Genomic DNA, 18,410 nt, shown 5'->3' on the forward strand with positions numbered 1-18,410 from the left:
ACTTCAAATATGTTTAATGTGTAAGATGCTACAGTGAAGTGCCAGATGCATCTGTCTCCTGACTTTACCCACAATACCTGCACTATGATGAAAATGTATTTCAGCAGTCTGTGTGTGTGAATGTATGAGAGTAGCCCTCCCTTTTTCTTGGTGCCTTTCAATCCAGCTTTTGGTCAGGGTATGGCAAAGAGACTGCATTAGTCTAACTAACCAATGATCTCCTTCCAGAGATGGACATGTGTCCAGGTGGAATCTTTCAGATCTGTCAGCAGCCTTTAACACCACTGATCGTGAGATCTTATTGTCTCATTTGCTCACCCCTACTCACTCCAGAATGTTGGGCAATCTGCTGCCCTCATTAGTGGAGTTCCACAGGGGTCTATTCTGTCACATGTCCCTTGAAATGAGTATGTGGGGAAGACAGTGAGGAAATTTTGGCTGTAAAGCCATCTGTCTAAAAATGACGCACAGCTCTATGCTTCCTTCTTATTGGACCCCGGCAGTTATGGTCTTTACTTTCCCAATGTGTTGCTAAGCTAGTGACTTAAAGAAGAAGTTGGGTGAAGCTCAGATGAGACAAGACAGAGATGCTGCTAGCTGGGGGAAGTATTTTCAATTGATGCATGATCCACTGTTGATGGGGTTCGCATACTCTTTGTCTAAAAAGTTTGCAATTTGAGGGTGCTTTTGGATCCCCAGTTGTAATGCGTTTCCAAGTGGCCCAAACCACATTTTCTCCCCCTACTTGCATTTGTTATACTGATTATGACCATGTCTCTTGGTTGTGAACCATGCCACAGTAATCCATGCCTTTGTTACTAAACACGACAACATGCTATACATGGGCCATCCACCAACACTACTCAGAAACTGCAGCTGCATACTTGCTTGGCAGCATTAACTAGGACATACAGGACATTGATTCAATAAAAATTGCACTGGCTTCCTATATACTTCCAGGTGCAAGACAAGGGTTTGACTTTGATGTAAAAAGATACATGGGTCGAACCCTAGCTACCTAAGAGTATATCTAAATTTCAATTAGACACCTGTAGCTGGCTGGTGGCAGTGGACTCGGATTCATGGAGCTCAGTCTAAGGGGCTGTTTAATTGCGGTGTAGATATTTGGGCTTGGGTTGCAGCCTGAGCTCTGGGACCCTCCCACCTCTCAGGCAGGGCCGGTACAAGGAAGTTTCATGCCCTAGGCGAAACTTCCACCTTGCGCCCCCCCCCAGCCCTGCGGCAGCTCCCCGCCCTCCCCCTGCGCCCTGAGGCTCCCCCCGTGGCAGCTCCCCACCTGCCCTGAGGAGCTCCTCCTCGCAGCAGCTCCCCCCCCCAGGGATCCCTGTGGCAGCTCCCCACCCCAGCTCACCTCCTCCCGAGCATGCCACCCCCGCTCTAATTCTCCTCCCCTCCCAGGCTTGTGGCGCCAAACAGCTGATTGGCGCCGCAAGCCTGGGAGGCGGGAGAAGTGGAGCAGCAATGGCGTGCTTGGGGAGGGGGCATAGCAGAGGTGAGCTGGGGTGAGGAGCCCTGCGGCAGCTCCCCCTCCGCCCTGAGGCACCCCCATGGCCGCCTCCCCACCTCCCCCGCCCGAGGAACCGTGCAGCAGCTCCCCACCCCAGCTCACCTCCGCTCTGCCTCTTCCCCGAGCACGCCTCCCCCACTCTAATTCTCCTCCTGGGAGGTGGGAGAAGTGGAGCAGCGACTGCACGCTCGAGGAGGGAGTGTAGGAATGCTGTAAAAAAAATTGGGGGCACTGCTTTTTGGCGCCCCCAATTTTGGCACCCTAGGCAACCGCCTAATTTGCCTTAATGGTAGCACCAGCCCTGCTCCCAGGTCCTACAGCCAGTGGTCCAAAAGAACTTAACTCTAGTGAGTTTCTGGACACAGTGGAGACCCCTCTTTTTCCTCCAGATTTGTTACTTGTGGGGCAAAACAGAATGTGATTGTTTGACAGACATTTCATTTCTTTGGTGGGGTGAGAGTGTTAGCATTCACATGGATCAATGAGCCAGGGGGGTTATTTTTAAATATTGTGTGAGAGGCATTTTCTATACATCAATCTATAACAAATATAAATTAAATAAATGAACCATTACAGCAGTCTCTCTCTCTCTCTCTCTCTCACATACACACACACACACACAAACTATTGTGTTTTTGGAAGGTATAATCATTTTTACTGTGTAAAAAAGACCCACGATCTCATTACCTTTTGAGCCACACCTTTTAAGAAATGTACTTTAAACCCATGACAGTAAGACTTACCACCCAGATACACTAAGTACCTCATCCTATTCAAGAAGAAGTCAGCCTTGGGTATGCTGCCAGAGACAGCAATTTATAGCCTTCCTGTTTGTGAGCTTTCCCCCGGGACAACTCTAATGGATGTGAATCTCTTCCAGGCCCAATGTTTCTATATTGCATATATCCAGGAGAGTTAGCTAGTAGGTGGATCAACCATAAACAAAGTGTTTCCCTGTATTTTTTATGGGTTTGGACAGATAGAATTTTCTTAGCATCAGTTTTGTATAAATAAATTATATCCTCCTTTGAGACACTTACTGTAGCTTAAAGTAACTTTTTTTCCTGATATTTAGATTAAATAGCTGTTACAGGAGGATTGAACAGATGGATTGATAGGACAAGTGGGTAAAGAGCATGTTGGATAAATGGACTAAGAAATTAATGTTACTTATTCTGTGAATGGCAGCCAGTAATAAGTGCTGAAGGCCATGAAATAACTGGTTTTCACAACTCCTTTTGCAACATTGTGTGTCTGTTTTCCCTTTCACACCACAGTCTGCCTGTTTGCTTAAACACTAGATTCAACAAACTATTGCCTTACAAGTGTTGCTTTGTCTGAACATTTCCCATTCTTGGTGCCCATCCTCATACATGTTCCATTAAGATTCTCTGAAAGAAATGCTCGCCGCCCCTCCCCCACCCCTCCCCATCCCACCCCATGGCTTGACATTCAGGAATAAGCAGCTTTGGGAAAGTACACGGCCTAAGATGTCAGTTAATTATAAAAGTTCCAAGGCTTGTGAATGCAGCTTTCCTCATCTGCAAATATGGGTGTGATGATCTGAAATTCAATAGTTAGGGATTTGAAAAAGCCAACAGTTTTCCCCTTTGTTTTTTGAAAAGGAAAAATTAGGGTGATAGTTTCAATAACAATAACATCATCTGCATACATTTTTAGCTCCAGCTCATTGGCCTGTATCCCTGCCAACAGAACATTGCCAGCTTTATTAGTATCTTGGTCAAATACGGAAATCTGGCATATTTTATTTGTAATATCCTTTGTCTCCAAACACTGATGAAATGTGTGGATCACACTGCCAATGTAAAATAACCTGCCATTACACTGCACATTTCAGAGCACACCCACAGATCTTCCCTGTACTATATCATGTGGAATGTGTCACAACCAGGATGAGGGCTGTCAGTCCTAGTGGTTGGAGCAGGAGTCAGGCCAAGTCAGGTACCAGGAGATCAGAGTCCAAGACAGGCCAGAGGGTGAACCAAGAGTCAGGCCCCAGCAGGCAGGCAGGCTCAGGTTACTAGGAGATCAGGGTCAGGAACCAGGTTGCAAACAGCAATCGAATAGTGAAGTCGAGGACAAACCAGGGTCGGAAGCCAGAGCCTAGGGTCCATCGCAAGCAGGAACTGGAGCAGAGATGGGCAAATAATCTGTGTTGTTGCTCAGACAGCTCCGCTTCATGACTTCTTGGTTTAAATACTGGTATCGGCCAATTAGGGGGCTGTGAAGGGCTGCCACTCAGGTCATGCTGGGCAGTACTTCCCGCTGAACCCAGCGTCACAGGGTCCTCCCATGGGAGTGCAGCCTAAGCCTTCCCTGGCAATGCAGAGGTGTCAGCAGCCCAGACCCCCCATAGTCCCAGGATCTAGCCAGGTAGGTTCTAACAGAATGTCAGCTAGGACAATGCTGCTTTCTTCTCAAAAGAAAAAGAAGCCCATATTCCTGACACTATTCATTTTATTTTTATCCATAGCTCACTACTGATGAATTAGGCCCTGATCCAGTACCGAGCAGCATATGGACAGAACCTCGACTAGAGCTGAGAGATCCAAGTGGAGCCCCAATGATTTCAATGGGGCTCTGCCAGGGGCAGAGTTCCATGGTTCACCCCCATAGAACTCATTGCAGGATCAGGGCTCTAGAGTGTAAATTATGAGCAGTGCTCTGAAAAAAGACCCTCTTTGCTTCAGTTTTGTAATGATCATATTGTGAAATGTGTAAATGATGGGAGGAGAAGCATTTAAAACAAATTCAAAGGGAAAAATGTTAGTTGATGATTTCCTATCTGGACTGACGTCTCCCCTAATATGAGACTATGGGGCACCTTTGGGGCTGCAAGTTCTGGCAGACATTTAGCCTTAGCTATGGGGCTGCAGTGCTTAGTGATGTCTCTTCCCCCTTCTGCCCATGCACCAGCTGAACATGTCCTAAACGGTGCTGAAACACTGAATTGTTGTTAGTAGATAAATGAATGTGGTCTCTCAACAGCATCTCCTTATTCAACGATATTAACATGGACCTTGAAGAAGCACTTGTAGCGGTGAATTATCTCAAGTGGTGTGGACTGGGATAGGGGTTGGTCACACCAAGGACATCCTCAGGTAGCACCTATTGACTGTTGTTATTTATGTTGCTCTAAGTTCAAAGAGCATTTGTGGGGACATCGAAGGGAGGAGAGTTAGGGTATTTTACTTTCTTTTGTATAATACAGAGTGAAATGTACAACATTAGGCATTTGGGGAGAAGATAAATTCAGTCTATTTCTACAAGGCCTGTTCCAGAGCTCATTAAAATCACTGGGAGTCTTTCCATTTATTTCAATGTGTTTTGGACACGGCCCATTGAGCTTCTTCAACCTAGGGCCTGATTTGCCTGTGCATTACTTCAGCTTTAAGATGGAGTAGCCTCCTTAACTTCAGTAGTCCTGGAGGCAAATTTTAGGCAGCTAGGAAAGAGATTAAAGTCCAGGACCTCCACTGTAGCATTCTCTGAAATGCTTCCAGTTCCACAGGTAGAACTGCAGGGTCTCAATGGGTAGAGGAGATGATGGTGTAGGGAGGAGGGCTTTAGGTTTATCAGGAATTGGGGAACATTTTGGGAAAGGAGGGGCTCCACCTAAACCAAAACAAAAGCAGATTGCTGGCATGTCAAATTAAAAAGATCATAGAGGAGTTTTTAAACTAAGGGCTGGGGAAAAGCCGACAGGTGTGGCAGCGTGCACAGTTCAGATAGAAACATCCCATAGCGGAGGATCTATTAACGGGGATCTCTATATCCCTGTAAAGAGGAGAGGATAGAAGTTGATAAAATACTGGTAGCAGCTGAAGAGAAATAATCAAATGAAAGAGAGTCCGATTCAACTACATCACATGAAAACAGACAACTAAATATTGACAAATTTTATAAGTGCTTGTATACAAATGTTAGAAGTCTAAATACTAAGATGGGTGACATTGAGTGTGTGGTATTAAATGAGGATATTATTATATTAGGCATCACAGAAATTTGGTGGAATAATGATAATTAAGGCTCCGTGTTTGTCACGGAGGTCATGGATTCTGTGACTTCCATGACTTCTGCATCTGCTGGAGTGCCTGGCCCTGGGGCCACCTAGGCAGCCCCCCGGCCAGGTGCACCAGCTGCTGCTGGGACAGTCTCAGGACCCTCTCTGCTCCCCCAACAGCAGCAGTGTGGGTGTGGGGGGTGTCGGGGTTGGGGATTGGTGTGTGAGGCGGTGGAGGGGGTGGCTCCCTTCCCTCAGCTCCTCGCTCCATGTGTTGCCTCTGCCGGCAGGCACCACCCCTGCAGCTGCCATTGGCCGCGGTTCCCAGCCAATGGGAGCTGGAGAACCAGGGCTTCGGGCAGAGCGGAGGCAGCACATGGAGCTCAGGAGCCAGGTAGGGAGCCTGCTGCAGCCCCACCAACCCCCCCTCTCAGCATCCGCACTTCTCCCCTGGGCTGCGCTCCCCCTGAGCACCCACGCTGTCCCTCCCCGAGCCACAGCACCAGTGGTGCCCCTCCGTGGGCTGCACCCCCTCCCCGAGCACCCGCGGCGCCCCCCCCCCCCAGCACCATCCCCTGGGCCACCCCCTGAAGCCCCCTCCCCCAAGTTTTAGTCAGGGGTATATAGCAAAAGTTGTGGACAGGTCATGGGCCATGAATTTTTGAATTGACTTGTCTGTGACTTTTACCTGTGACTAAAACATAGCCTTATTGATAATCAATGGGACACAGTAATACCAGGCTATATAGGAATGACAGAGTAGGTCATGCTGGTGCGGTGAGTGGCACTATATGTGAATGAAAGCATAGAGTCAGATTCAGTAAAAATTTTAAATGAATCACACTGCACCATAGAATTCCTATGGGTAGAAATTATGTGCTTGAATAATAAGCATATAACAGTGGAAATATATTACTGACCACCTGACCAGGATGGCAATGGTGATTGTGAAGTACTCGGGGAGATTAGAGAGGCTACAAAAATAGAAAACTCAATAATAATGGGGGATTTTAACTATTCCCATATTGACTACATGTCACCTCAGGATGGGATGCAGAGATAAAATTTCTAGACACCATTAATGATTGCTTCTCAGATCAGCTACTCCTGGACCCCACAAGGGAAAGGCAATTCTTGATTTAGTCCTAAGTGTCTCACAGAGTCTGGTCCAAGAGCTGAATATAGCTGAACCGCTCAGCTCTGTGCCTTTTCCATTTCTAATATATCTTTTTTGAGATGGGGTGACCAGAACTGCATGCAGTATTCAAGGTGTGGGCATACCATAGATTTACATACAGGCAATATGATATTTCCTGTCTTATTATCTATCCCTTTCCTAATGGTTCCTAACATTTGGTTAGCTTTGAGTGTCACTGTGATTGAACAGATGTTTTCAGAGAACTATCCACAATTACTCCAAAATCTCTTTCTTGAGTGGTAACAGCTAATTTAGACCTTTGTTTTGTATGTAAAGTTGGGATTATGTTCTCCAATGTGCATTACTTTGCACATATCTTATTGAATTTCATCTGCCATATTGTTGCCCAGTCATCTAGTTTTGGGAGATCCCTTTGTAACTCAGCAGTCAGCTTTGGACATAACGAGATAGACTAATTATGTATTGTTTGCAAACTTTGCCACTTCACTGTTTAGCCCTTTTTCCACATCTTGTATGAATATGTTGAACAGCACTGGTCACAGTACAGATCCTTGGGGGTGAGGGTGCTATTTACCTCTCTTCTATAAAGGAAAACTGACTGTTTATTCCTACTGTTTATTTCCTGTCTTTTAACCAGTTACTGATCCATGAGAGGACCTTCCCTCTTATCCCATGACAGCTTACTTTGCTTAAGAGCCTTTGGTAAGGGACCTTATCAAAGCATTTCTGAAAGTACACCGCATCCACTGGATCACTCTTGTCCACATGGTTGTTGGCCCCCTCATGGAATTCTAATAGATTGGTGTGGCATGATTTCCCTTAACAAAAGACATGTTGATTCTTTACCAACAAATCATGTTCATCTATGTGGACTGGTCTACACTGTGTGGGGGAGTTGATTTAAGTTATGCAACTTCAGTTATGTGAATAACGTAGCTGAAGTCGACTTACTTAGATCTACTTACCGTGGTGTCTTCACTGTGGTAAGTCGACAGCTGGCACTCTCCCATCGACTCCGCCTGCGCCTCTCACCCTGGTGGAGTACTGGAGTCAACGGGAGAGCGCTCGGCGGTTGATTTATCGTGTCTAGACTAGATGAGATAAATCGACCCCCGCTGGATCGATCGCTGCCCGTCGGTCCAGCGGGTAATGTAGACAAGCCCTGTGTCTGATAATGATGTTCTTTACTATAGATCAACCACTGTGCCTGGTACTGCAGTTAGGCTTACTGGTCTGTAATTGCCAGGATCAGCTCTGCAGCCTTTTTAAAAAAATGGTGTCACATTAGCTATCCTCCAGCCATCTGGAGTGTAGAGACAGGAGCTGATCAGCTTGGAAAAGAGATGACTAAGGAGGGGTATGATAGAACTACACATGGTGTGGAAAAAGTGAATAAGGAAGTTTTATTTACTCCTTCACATAACACAAGCACCAGCAGTCAGCCAATGAAATCATTAGGCAGCAGGTTTAAAACAAACAAAGGGAAGTACTTTGTCACACAGCACCCAGTCAACCTGTGGAATTTGTCGTTAGGGAATGTTGTGAAGGTCAAAACTATAACTGGGTTCCAAAAAGAATTAGATAAGTTCATGGAGGATAAGTCCATTAATGGTGATTAGCCAATACTATCAGGAACACAACCCAGTGGCCCTGGACATCCCTAACCTCTGACTACCAGAAGCTGGGACTGGACAATACAGGACGATGGATCACTGAAAAATTGCCCTGTTTTGTTCATTCCCTCAGAAGCATCTGGCCCCGGCATGATCAGAAGACAGGATACTGGGCTAGATGTGCCATTGGTCTGACCCAGTATGCCTGTTCTTATGGTCAATCAGGACTCTGACCTAAGATCCATGGTATAGGATTAAACTCATATATAAAAGGTTAAAATGAGTTCAGAAGGAAGAAAATATATATTTTTGTAAAATGCAGGTGCTTACCAGTCATGGGGAGGCCTGGAGAATGGTTAGGACCAGTTGACCCTGGGAGGAAGATATGCTTTGTTGTAGATACAGAACATGGAATGTGTCTGATTAGACAGAAGGGTCAGGCCTTGAAGAGGCCCTAATTATTAAGGTTGGTTCCAACTCCTTTAAACAAAGAAACTGAAACAGTCACATAGGATCTGATAAAAAGCGTATAAAAGGGTGAGTTCATCGAAGGTTCATTGCTAGCGCTCTGTCCATTTGGAGCCAACCAATATGATTGTGTGAGTCCTGGGCCTAGTCTTGTAAGTATCTGATTACTTATGACTACGTGTTACTATATAGTTGTGGTTATCACTTAGGTATTTAAGGCACATATGGAGCAGCTGTAGAAATATCATTCAGCCTTCAGATTTAATGAAGGAATTTATGGTTGAATTGGTGTTGTGGTGATCTCATGAATTAATAAATGTAGAATAATAATTCCAACACATGGCAAATATGCCAGCAGGAAAGTCCATGTTGTGGTTTTGTACAAAGTAGAAATCATTGATCCTCATTATGCTTAGAGTTTGTAGGGCCAGACACAAGAGAAGGCTAATGATATGTTTTCTGCTGCTAAAGAGAGACCCTGACTCTGCTACACTGGACATTCAGTGGTTGGATTTAAAATAAAAATCATTGCAGGTCACCTTTACGATCATCTACTGCTGAGCAAACTCCACAGTAGAACTAGGAACAAACTAGGAACACAATGAGAGCTTGAACTTTGCATTTCCTGGCTTTTGGTAATTTTTCCTGCATCCTTACAGTACATATAGCTCTGCGGGTGCAGAACTGGACATACTCATTGATTTAAAAAATTGGTCATTGAGCTCAGAAAAGCTTATTTTCCTAGAGCACTTCAATCTCAGTGAAAGTGTAGGAGACAAAAAATAGCTCTTCTTTTGAGACTGTAGAGGTCATTTCTGGAGATTAAAAGAGCAGGAGACTGCTAGATGTGTCTGAGACGTGTCAAGCTTTGGTGCATTACAGACACATATGCAAAGTGCTAGGGCATGGCCTGAAAGGCTCTGCATTTGAAGGAAAAATAGTCATACAGGCTGAGGTACAGTGGGCTAATGTTCAGCTTCAATTTACATTTCTGATGTTAATTGTAAACCTCAAAGCACTTGGGAGATGTAATAATAGACATTTTGATATGGCATTAAGGACTGGCAATGCTATTGGATACCTTTAACTATTCAAGCAGTCTCCTTTCTGTTCTCATGCCACCCTGGGCTCCCTTCAGCTGCAGTGCAGGGGAATTGAAGTGACCTGAAGGTCAGAACAGAATTAGTCTGTCAGGAATACTTCTTGATTTTCTGTTTGACTGGTTGTCCATTAAGGGGAACGGGTGGAGACCAATCATACTCACACAGCTGGCTCTGGAGATTTTGTCACCGTTAGGTGAACTCCAGTATGTGTGCAGCCCTGTACCATTTGTGGGCCCTCGTCTATTGTGTGATCTCTCTCTCTCTCTCTCTTTTCCTCCCTTCCCCTCTTCATTCCTCTGGCCCTTATTACTTCTCCCTTCAGAGGGGCAACACTGAGGAAGCTCCTAAATTACCCAGTTCTCCTCCTGGCTGAAATCCCACATTTCTCTCTTCAACTTGATGGGTTCTCCTCTAAAATCTATTTCACTCCTCACCCTTAGATACATATTAACCACTTCCTCCTTGCCAAGTTTGTCTCCATTTCAATCACCAGGTCAATTCCTCCCCACTTTTGCTCTCCCTGAGGTCCATTTCCCCCTCTTCAGCACCACACTCCTTAAGGTCTGATTCTGTCTCCATCCATCACCCTTCTTTCAGTTCTCACCTTCTGTCTCCAGGGGTATGTCTTGATGAGCAAACGGGTACATTTTTCAATCAAGTTAGCTCAGTTGAGCTAGGCTTCCCTCTCCACTATGACAGATAGTATTATGGCTTCACATGTGACCTCCCCCCCCCCCCACATCTTTGGAGGGCTTTTCTATCACACTACACTCACGAAATTGAGCTAACACACTTTCTAATCATCAAGATAGGGCCCACCTGGCTGCTCCAGCAGCTCCACAGTTCAGATCAGACCTACCAGCACAGATTGCCTCCTACACCCCCAACCAAATGGCGGCCTGATATCAGAGTGATCAGATCTACAGCCAATCCGCCAAAGAGCAGGGTGTTGCCTGCACATGTCTGAGGGAGTAGGCTTAAGCAGGAGGTGGCTGAGCTGCTATCAGGGAATTGCAGGTGCATGGTCTACCCGTAGAATAGACCAGTGTACACTTAGTATAGGGTGGGTCACATGACTGTTTGACCACATAGAGCCATGGTGCAGTTTCCTGAGCAGAAGTCCTACAGGTAGTAATAGACTAATGTACTTTACCTGTGCAACACTGAGATACTGCATTTATGGGTGCTTTAACAAACCGCCATAGAATAGATGGATGGATGGAGAGAAAGATACATATACGCAGTTGCAGGCTACTCAATTTAGTTCTCATTTGGAGATTTCCAAGAGTCCCTCCTTGGGCTTGTCTAGCCAAGAGCATCACCATGATCCTTTATACCTCTCCCTTGGGGGCGATTTTGACCAGTGGATCCATGTTGTGTGTAGATGTGCATCCCTGCTGTGCTCCTGCCCACCTACATTACATGTCATGCAAAGCTCAAGTGGAGCAGTGCTGCCATGCACTAGATAGCAGTACACAATGGGTCAAAGTGCCCCTGAACAGTATTCGAAACCCTAAGCCTGCAACCCCTATCACAGCAGAAATGCAGTGTGCCTCTGGCCTGGCCACAGAGTGGGGAAGGCAGGATTTGAGCCCTAAAGATTTGTGCTGAAAGAACAATCACTTAATCAGAATGGTATTGAAATGCAAACACCAGGAACATAGCAAATGTGGTGCCCAGTGGGCTTTGTCTTCGTGCAACTGTAACCATTTTATTTGCACTTTTCTTCTAAAGGTTTCTGATAAGAAAATAAAAGATGCAGTGAGAGATCAAACACGGGAAGCTGAGAACAGTGCCCTGAACAAAGCAGAACCGCTGGAAGAAACCACTGAGAATTTTAGTCCCAAGTCTGACACTCCACGATCCTTTACTGTGCCCAAGTCCACATTTACCTCACAACCCGAATATCGAAGCTGACCCACCATCCCTGCCTCAGTCTCCTCTGAAGACCAACCTCAATTTCCTTCTCAGTGAGATGGCCACCAGTGCAACCCCAACCTCAGTTTAAGTCACTCCATCAATTCTCGCTTGCTTAACAAAAAACAAATGTTATTGGCACAGAACAGAGTGCACCTAGCTGGATATTAGGCCAAATCATTCCTAGGGGTCACGAGATTTGTTTAACTTAAGTTACAAATTCTTGAAATATTACCGACAGCATAACTGAATAAAGTGCATCATCAAGAAACATACATGGCAACTGGGCAGTGGGCTATTCTGAGGTGGGGCTCTCTCAGTGTCTCCTCTTGAAGGTGGTCCACTTTGTGTAAATAATTTTTTTAAATGTCACTAGAGCAGGGGGACTGGATCCTGGGTCTCCCATGTGAGGGCTTTAACCCCCAGGCTACAGAGTCATTGGCATGTTTATGCTCTTGCTTCCTTCGCCCCACTCCCCCTCAATTAATGCTCTCATTATTTAGCCACAGTGGAACAGCTTCAACAGGAGAGACAGAGGGCTATCAGGATACCCTATAGCCCAGTGGCTAGGGGACTCAACAGAGAGGCAACAGACCCTAATTCAAATCCCTTCGCCCCCTCAGGTGGAAGGTGATCTTAAACTGGGTGTTTTCTACATCCCAGATGAGTATCTTAATCACTTGACTAAAAGTTATGAGGAAGTTCCTCCTCTCTTTTGTGTAAGGTTTTCTGTAGGGGTCCATCCTATAGGTGAGGTCTGAGCCTGCTTTCTGGATTGGGCCCCACAAGCAAAGTAGGCAGAGTAACACCTATCTTCTGCCAAGATTTAGGCATCTGGACACCTGGCACGGGGCTGTAGTACCCATACATAGAGACAGGAACATAGGGGCCTGGGGAAATTTCATGGCAAAAATGTAGGCAGCAAAAAAGTTTAGGCACCTACAGAATTCATAGTGGGGTGTGATTCTGGGATTTAGGCACCCAAAGTGCTAGTGAGGGACATAAGTCCTTTTGTGAATCTAGCCTATTGTCAGCTTTCAGCATCTCCATGGATGTGTCTTTATGTTATCCCAGGTCCTCCTTTCTCCCCTGCTCCCCCTAGTGTGGGTCAATCCTCATCTTATATATCTACATATTCCTTTGGAGGGTTATGAAAAGACCAACCAACCCCTCACCAAACCACTCTTTCTTCCCCCCCCCCCCTTAAAAACACACCCAACAATGCACCACCATTGGACTGAGTAACCAAAGAATAAAACAGTGCATTTCTTTTTCCTTCCATCCAGGTTAACTTTGAACAGAAATCAAGTCTCCCCCTACTTGTGTGGCATGTTAGATTGTTTCTTTTCCTTTTGCAATGGTTACAAGATTACTGATCTTCATTTAATAAATGCTTTTCTTATCCAATTCCATTGATTTAGTTACAGCATTAGCTGCATACATTAAAATTCATCAGCATGTTGCTTTTCTTGCCCAAGTTTTGTATAGCTAATACAATTCATATTAGACTGGCAAGGCAACATCCATCACAATGAGCTTTAAATTATTGCTGTTCTGTGCTGCGTTTTGGTTCCCTCGCTTTATATTCTATTAGCAGAAAAAGGGAAGGGCAACAGAAGAGACACTGAGGGCCAATTTTTCAACAGGCCTCCAAAAATGCACCCACGCTATTTGCTAGAACATGCATTTGCACAGAAACAGATGTGTATTTGCATATGCAAATTGGGTAGTTGACCACCCAATACCCAATTAACATGGGAAACTGCCAAGTTGTATGAGCACTCAAATATTTTGGGGACATTTTTTGGTGGAATGATGAAAATTTGGCCCTGAGAAGGTAAATGGAATTGGCTCTGATAAGTCTAAATTAATTAAATTTCTTCAAACATGTTAACGTCACCTGCCCTCCTTCGGATGATCCAAGAACCACCATTTTTGAGTAATCAAAGCTGTACATTTTGTTTCAAAATAGATTTTCACATGTGATATCTCAATAACGCCAAACAGAATTCTACTAAACATTCAGAAACAAATTACCTTTGGGATGAGAACAAGGATAAGTAATTTCAGCCCAAAGGGTAATTTTGCTTGAAAGTTTTATCCAGTTGAATGGAGGATTTATAATGAGAAAGCATTCTCAACTACTACTCTAGTGTAATGTGATGTGAATGGCAGAAGTCACTTCTTAGCAAACAACAGAAGCAAAATGGAAATCCACTGGATAATTTGGATTTAACACATAGTGACAATACATTTCTGTCAATCCAATTTATTTTTTGTCTTACTTTCAGGTCATCAAATTCTGATAAGAAACCTGGATGGTATCCACCTAGACACTCAATGGGAATATTTGGAAGTGCATTAGCAGATAATCCAGTCGTTTCTAACTGTTGCAATAAGGAGTATTAAATCACTGATCCTTTTATAAAAGCATCAGATGATGGCATACTTACAGCATTCTGCCTAAGAAACAAAGATGGGAAAAATATTGTTATGTTCTTAGGGAATGTGTGAAGAACCACAAAGGTCTTTTCATAATTCACAACTACATAATTGAAGATAGAAAAAGAAGAAAAATAAACTATTTGACTTAACAACGGGAAAGAGAGCTACTTTCCAGAAAGCCATTTTAAGGATATCTATGTTAATGAGAAGCACTGTGCTCCCCTGGGCTTTGTCTCTTGCAGAGAAATCTGGAGCTTACTGCATTTGAAGGATGAGTGAACCAATCTGCATATAAGGCGAACAGAGCCAAATATTTTTGAGGTTGATATAAAAACCTGATCCTGTGAAAGGATTAGCTCTTTCCAAGCCCATTTACTTCAGTGGGAATTTAAAGAGCTCAGCACCTCAGAAGAGGAAATCAGCTCTTTGCAGGAGTGTGGGTCAAAGATTTGTTAACTTATTCATTCCATAGTATAAATACTCACCTGTATATTTATGTGATAATGTCTACTTGTCTTTTTGCTTCCTGTTTTAAGCCTAGAAGGAGGAAATCCCAAACTCTATGAGAAAGGCTAGCCTTGTGGTACAGTATTTGAGATCCAGCTAAGACTAGAAGGTACTGGAAGATACCTTTTCTTTCAGATCTTCCAGCCTGAGTTCCAAAAATGTCCATATAATCAAATAAACTACAGCATGGTTCATCTGAAATGAACATTCATCTGTTTTTGTTGCATATCATTGCAACCATGTTACCTCACATGTTCATCATAATGAAAACGATAACATCAAACATCAAATAACCATCAGAATATGGCTTTGGACAATCAAGGCCACGTGTTTTTAAAACAGCAGTTCAGGGTCCTTTTGCTATAATGTGCAAACAATTACCGTAACTCCTCATTTAACGTTGTAGTTCCGTTCCTGAAAAATGCGACTTTAAGCTAAACGATGTTAAGCGAATCCAATTTCCCCATAAGAATTAATGTAAATGAGGGGGTTAGGTTCCAGGGAAATTTTTTTCACCAGACAAAAGACTATATTATATATATACACACACACCGTATAAGTGTTAAACAAACAATTTAATACTGGTACACAGTGATGATGATGTGAAGCTTGGTTGAGGTGGAGGAGTCAGAGGGTGGGATATTTTTCTTACTGCTAAATGATGAACTAGAAATTGGCTGAGCCCTCAACGGTTAACTCTCACTCTACAAGGCAGCAGGAATAGAGGGAGGGGAGACATCGCAGACAGAGACAAACAGGGTATGGTGTGAGAGAGAGAGATGCGCATTTCTCTTCCTTCCCTCCCCCCCCCCCGCACAGCAAGGAGGAGTCTCGGGGAGCAGCTCCAAGGCAGAGGGCAGGAGCAGCACATGGCAATGGGGGGAGGGACAGCTGAACTGCAGGCAGCTGCTGCACAGGGAACTTAGGGGAGCAGGGAGCTGATAGGGAGGCTGTCGGTCCACCCTAGTTCCAAGCCCCCACCAGCTACCTGCAATGGGCTGCTCTTCCTGCAAGCAGTGGACAAAGCATGCGGCTGCCAAATGACATTAGAAGGGAGCATTGCACAACTTTAAACGAGCATGTTCCCTAATTGATCAGCAATGTAACAACAAAACAATGTTAACCGGGACGACTTTAAGTGAGGAGTTACTGTATAGGCCTATCTTTGTGAATGCAATTAGTGTAACTACTGAGCAACTGTAGGTGCCTAATTAGGCCTTTGCATACAAAGTTGCCTGACCTGTGTACACAATTTTAAGTGTACAATTGCATGCACATATTTGCCTGTGTCCCTTTGGTTCTAATTATCCAAAATTATATTCTGAGCTGTCTGTTAATCCTTTTCAATAACAATTTAATAATGTCAGTTTTTTATGACACCTTTCATCCTGAATCACTTCACAAACTTAGACTGATGCACTGCAGAAATTATACACTGGGATAACTCCAGAGTGAAATATGTTGTATAGTACACAAAAGCACTATGCAACTATCCAGGACACTCTGTATGCAACTGAAACTGCAGATTTAAGTGGGCAGAAAGAATATCTGATCAGAATTGAAATATAGTAAGAACATCACTGCTAATGGTAGAAGTGTACAAATTGTTTGTATAATAAACCCCCAAATCATTCTAGCACTTGTTTTCTATGAAAACTTTAAACACGGACCAGAAGAACTATATAGGTCTATATATATATTAACTATATATTAACATTTAAGACCCTTTCAAGCAAACCTGGACTCAATTTCAAGTGAAATGTGTTCAACCTATAATTTTGCATCAAAATCAGGCCGAGCATGATTTCGCACTGGTTTGAGGGGGTCAAACACCAAAGCTCAACGTGAAACTCAGTGAGAAGGGGTGTAAATCCACAAAGATCCAAGTATGAATTATGATTCGGGAGCTTGATGTTCCCATTCATACATTTCACAACAATATTTTAAGAAGGTCGTACATGAACTGGTAAAGTTTGGGAATGGCTGAATTCTAAACCAAATACAATGCCTGTTGGAGCCACTGAGAAGTACGATCACAGAGACTGGTGTAGCTCTAGTTAACACCCCTCTTCTCCTGGGAGCGGGGGAGGGAAAGCCAGGAGATCTGGGTTGACCTTGACTGGTCAAGACCTCACTTTTATGTCTCATCTGAAAGATGTCAGACCTGCATTTAAATCCTGCACAAACCTGGCAATAATATCACCAGAACATCGAATTTACATAGTGGGTTATTCACAGACAATTGTTGGCCAAGTGCTGCCACTAGACCCTCGAGCCTCTAAAGGTACCTAAGTGTGACACCTCGGCACCTCACTATCACCTGCTCTTGACTTGAGGAAGTCTTGTCTGTGCCTGCTGGGGGTCAGTTCCCTACCTCCACTGGCCCCAGGCAACACAAGCACTCCCATCTAGGCTTCACAGGCCCCACAGTCACACTGCAGGCCAGCGACTGGCATACCCCAGCCCTTGAGACCTCCGAGCGTCTCCCTGGAGCGTCCAGTGGAACTGTGGCTGGACACTTCAGGGAGATACTCAGATGGCTTGAGGGTTACTAAAAAAACCCCAAGATTTTACTGAGCTGGTGAGCCAGGACATGCAGACTCCGTGCAGAGGAATTCTGCATGCTCTGTGGTGCTTTCTGTGCAAGCCTGTGGAAGCATGGGGTTGGGTGAAGATAGGCTTAAACTCCTGTAAGGCCATGATGCCCTGGAGAATCCCTGTGATAGTGTCCCACATCCTGCAATAGAAATGAGAGAGAGGCAGCACCTTCCCCACACCCACTCTCATGTACATTAGGTCCCTTGCCAGGCCTACCTACTGGGAACATCATTTAACCTTTTTGAGGGAATAAAAAATTCAAGTGAGTGAAAAAAAATGAACTAGGGAAGAAAATCCTCCACCCACCCATCTTTTTTTTTACTGATTTTTAGTAAAGTAAAGAAAATACTGCATTTGTGGCTTCTAGTTCCCCCACTCTTCTCTCTGCTCGGTTCCCTGCAAGCAATGGCTCTCAGCTTGACCCCTTTTAACTTTTACTTTCTTTTAGGAATGCTAACGCAGGCGACATTTCAAGCTCCTGATTCAGCTTTTCTGAAAGATAGGAAAGGGTTAGTGCGAGCAGTGTGAGGAAGGAGAAGAAGAGGGGCAGATAGGAAACGGCTTTTAATTCCGCTCCCCCCCCCTCCACAACTGCCCAGCTGTGACTGCTCTATCAGAGAGCTGGCACACCCCCAAGAAGGTTTTTCTTCCAGGAGGAAAAAAGAGTTGAAAACCTGCAAGGAGCAGCTGGAAATAGGAAGAGTTGGAAAGTACTAGAGGTCACCGAGTCGATTTCCAGAGCAGGAAACAGTCTCTGGCGAGAGGACGTCGCTCGTACTGAACTGATTCTGCACTCCCAGCTGGGCAAAAGGCTGGGCCACGGGGAAGAGCAGAGCAATGTGATCAAGGAGAGTCAGATAAAAGGGCTTCTGAAGGAGGGAGGGGAGAAAAATGTGGCAATTAATATATATATATTTTAAATTAAAACAGTACAAAAAAGTGACCTGATGATTAGCACTTACATAGCACTTTACAAACATTAGCTAATTAATCCTCGCTACATACCTGTGTGTCAGGTGCTGTTAGATTTTTTATCTGCGACACTGTG

The sequence above is a fragment of the Chrysemys picta genome, chromosome 2, assembly GCF_011386835.1.
Source record: "Chrysemys picta bellii isolate R12L10 chromosome 2, ASM1138683v2, whole genome shotgun sequence".
NCBI lineage: Eukaryota > Metazoa > Chordata > Testudines > Emydidae > Chrysemys > Chrysemys picta.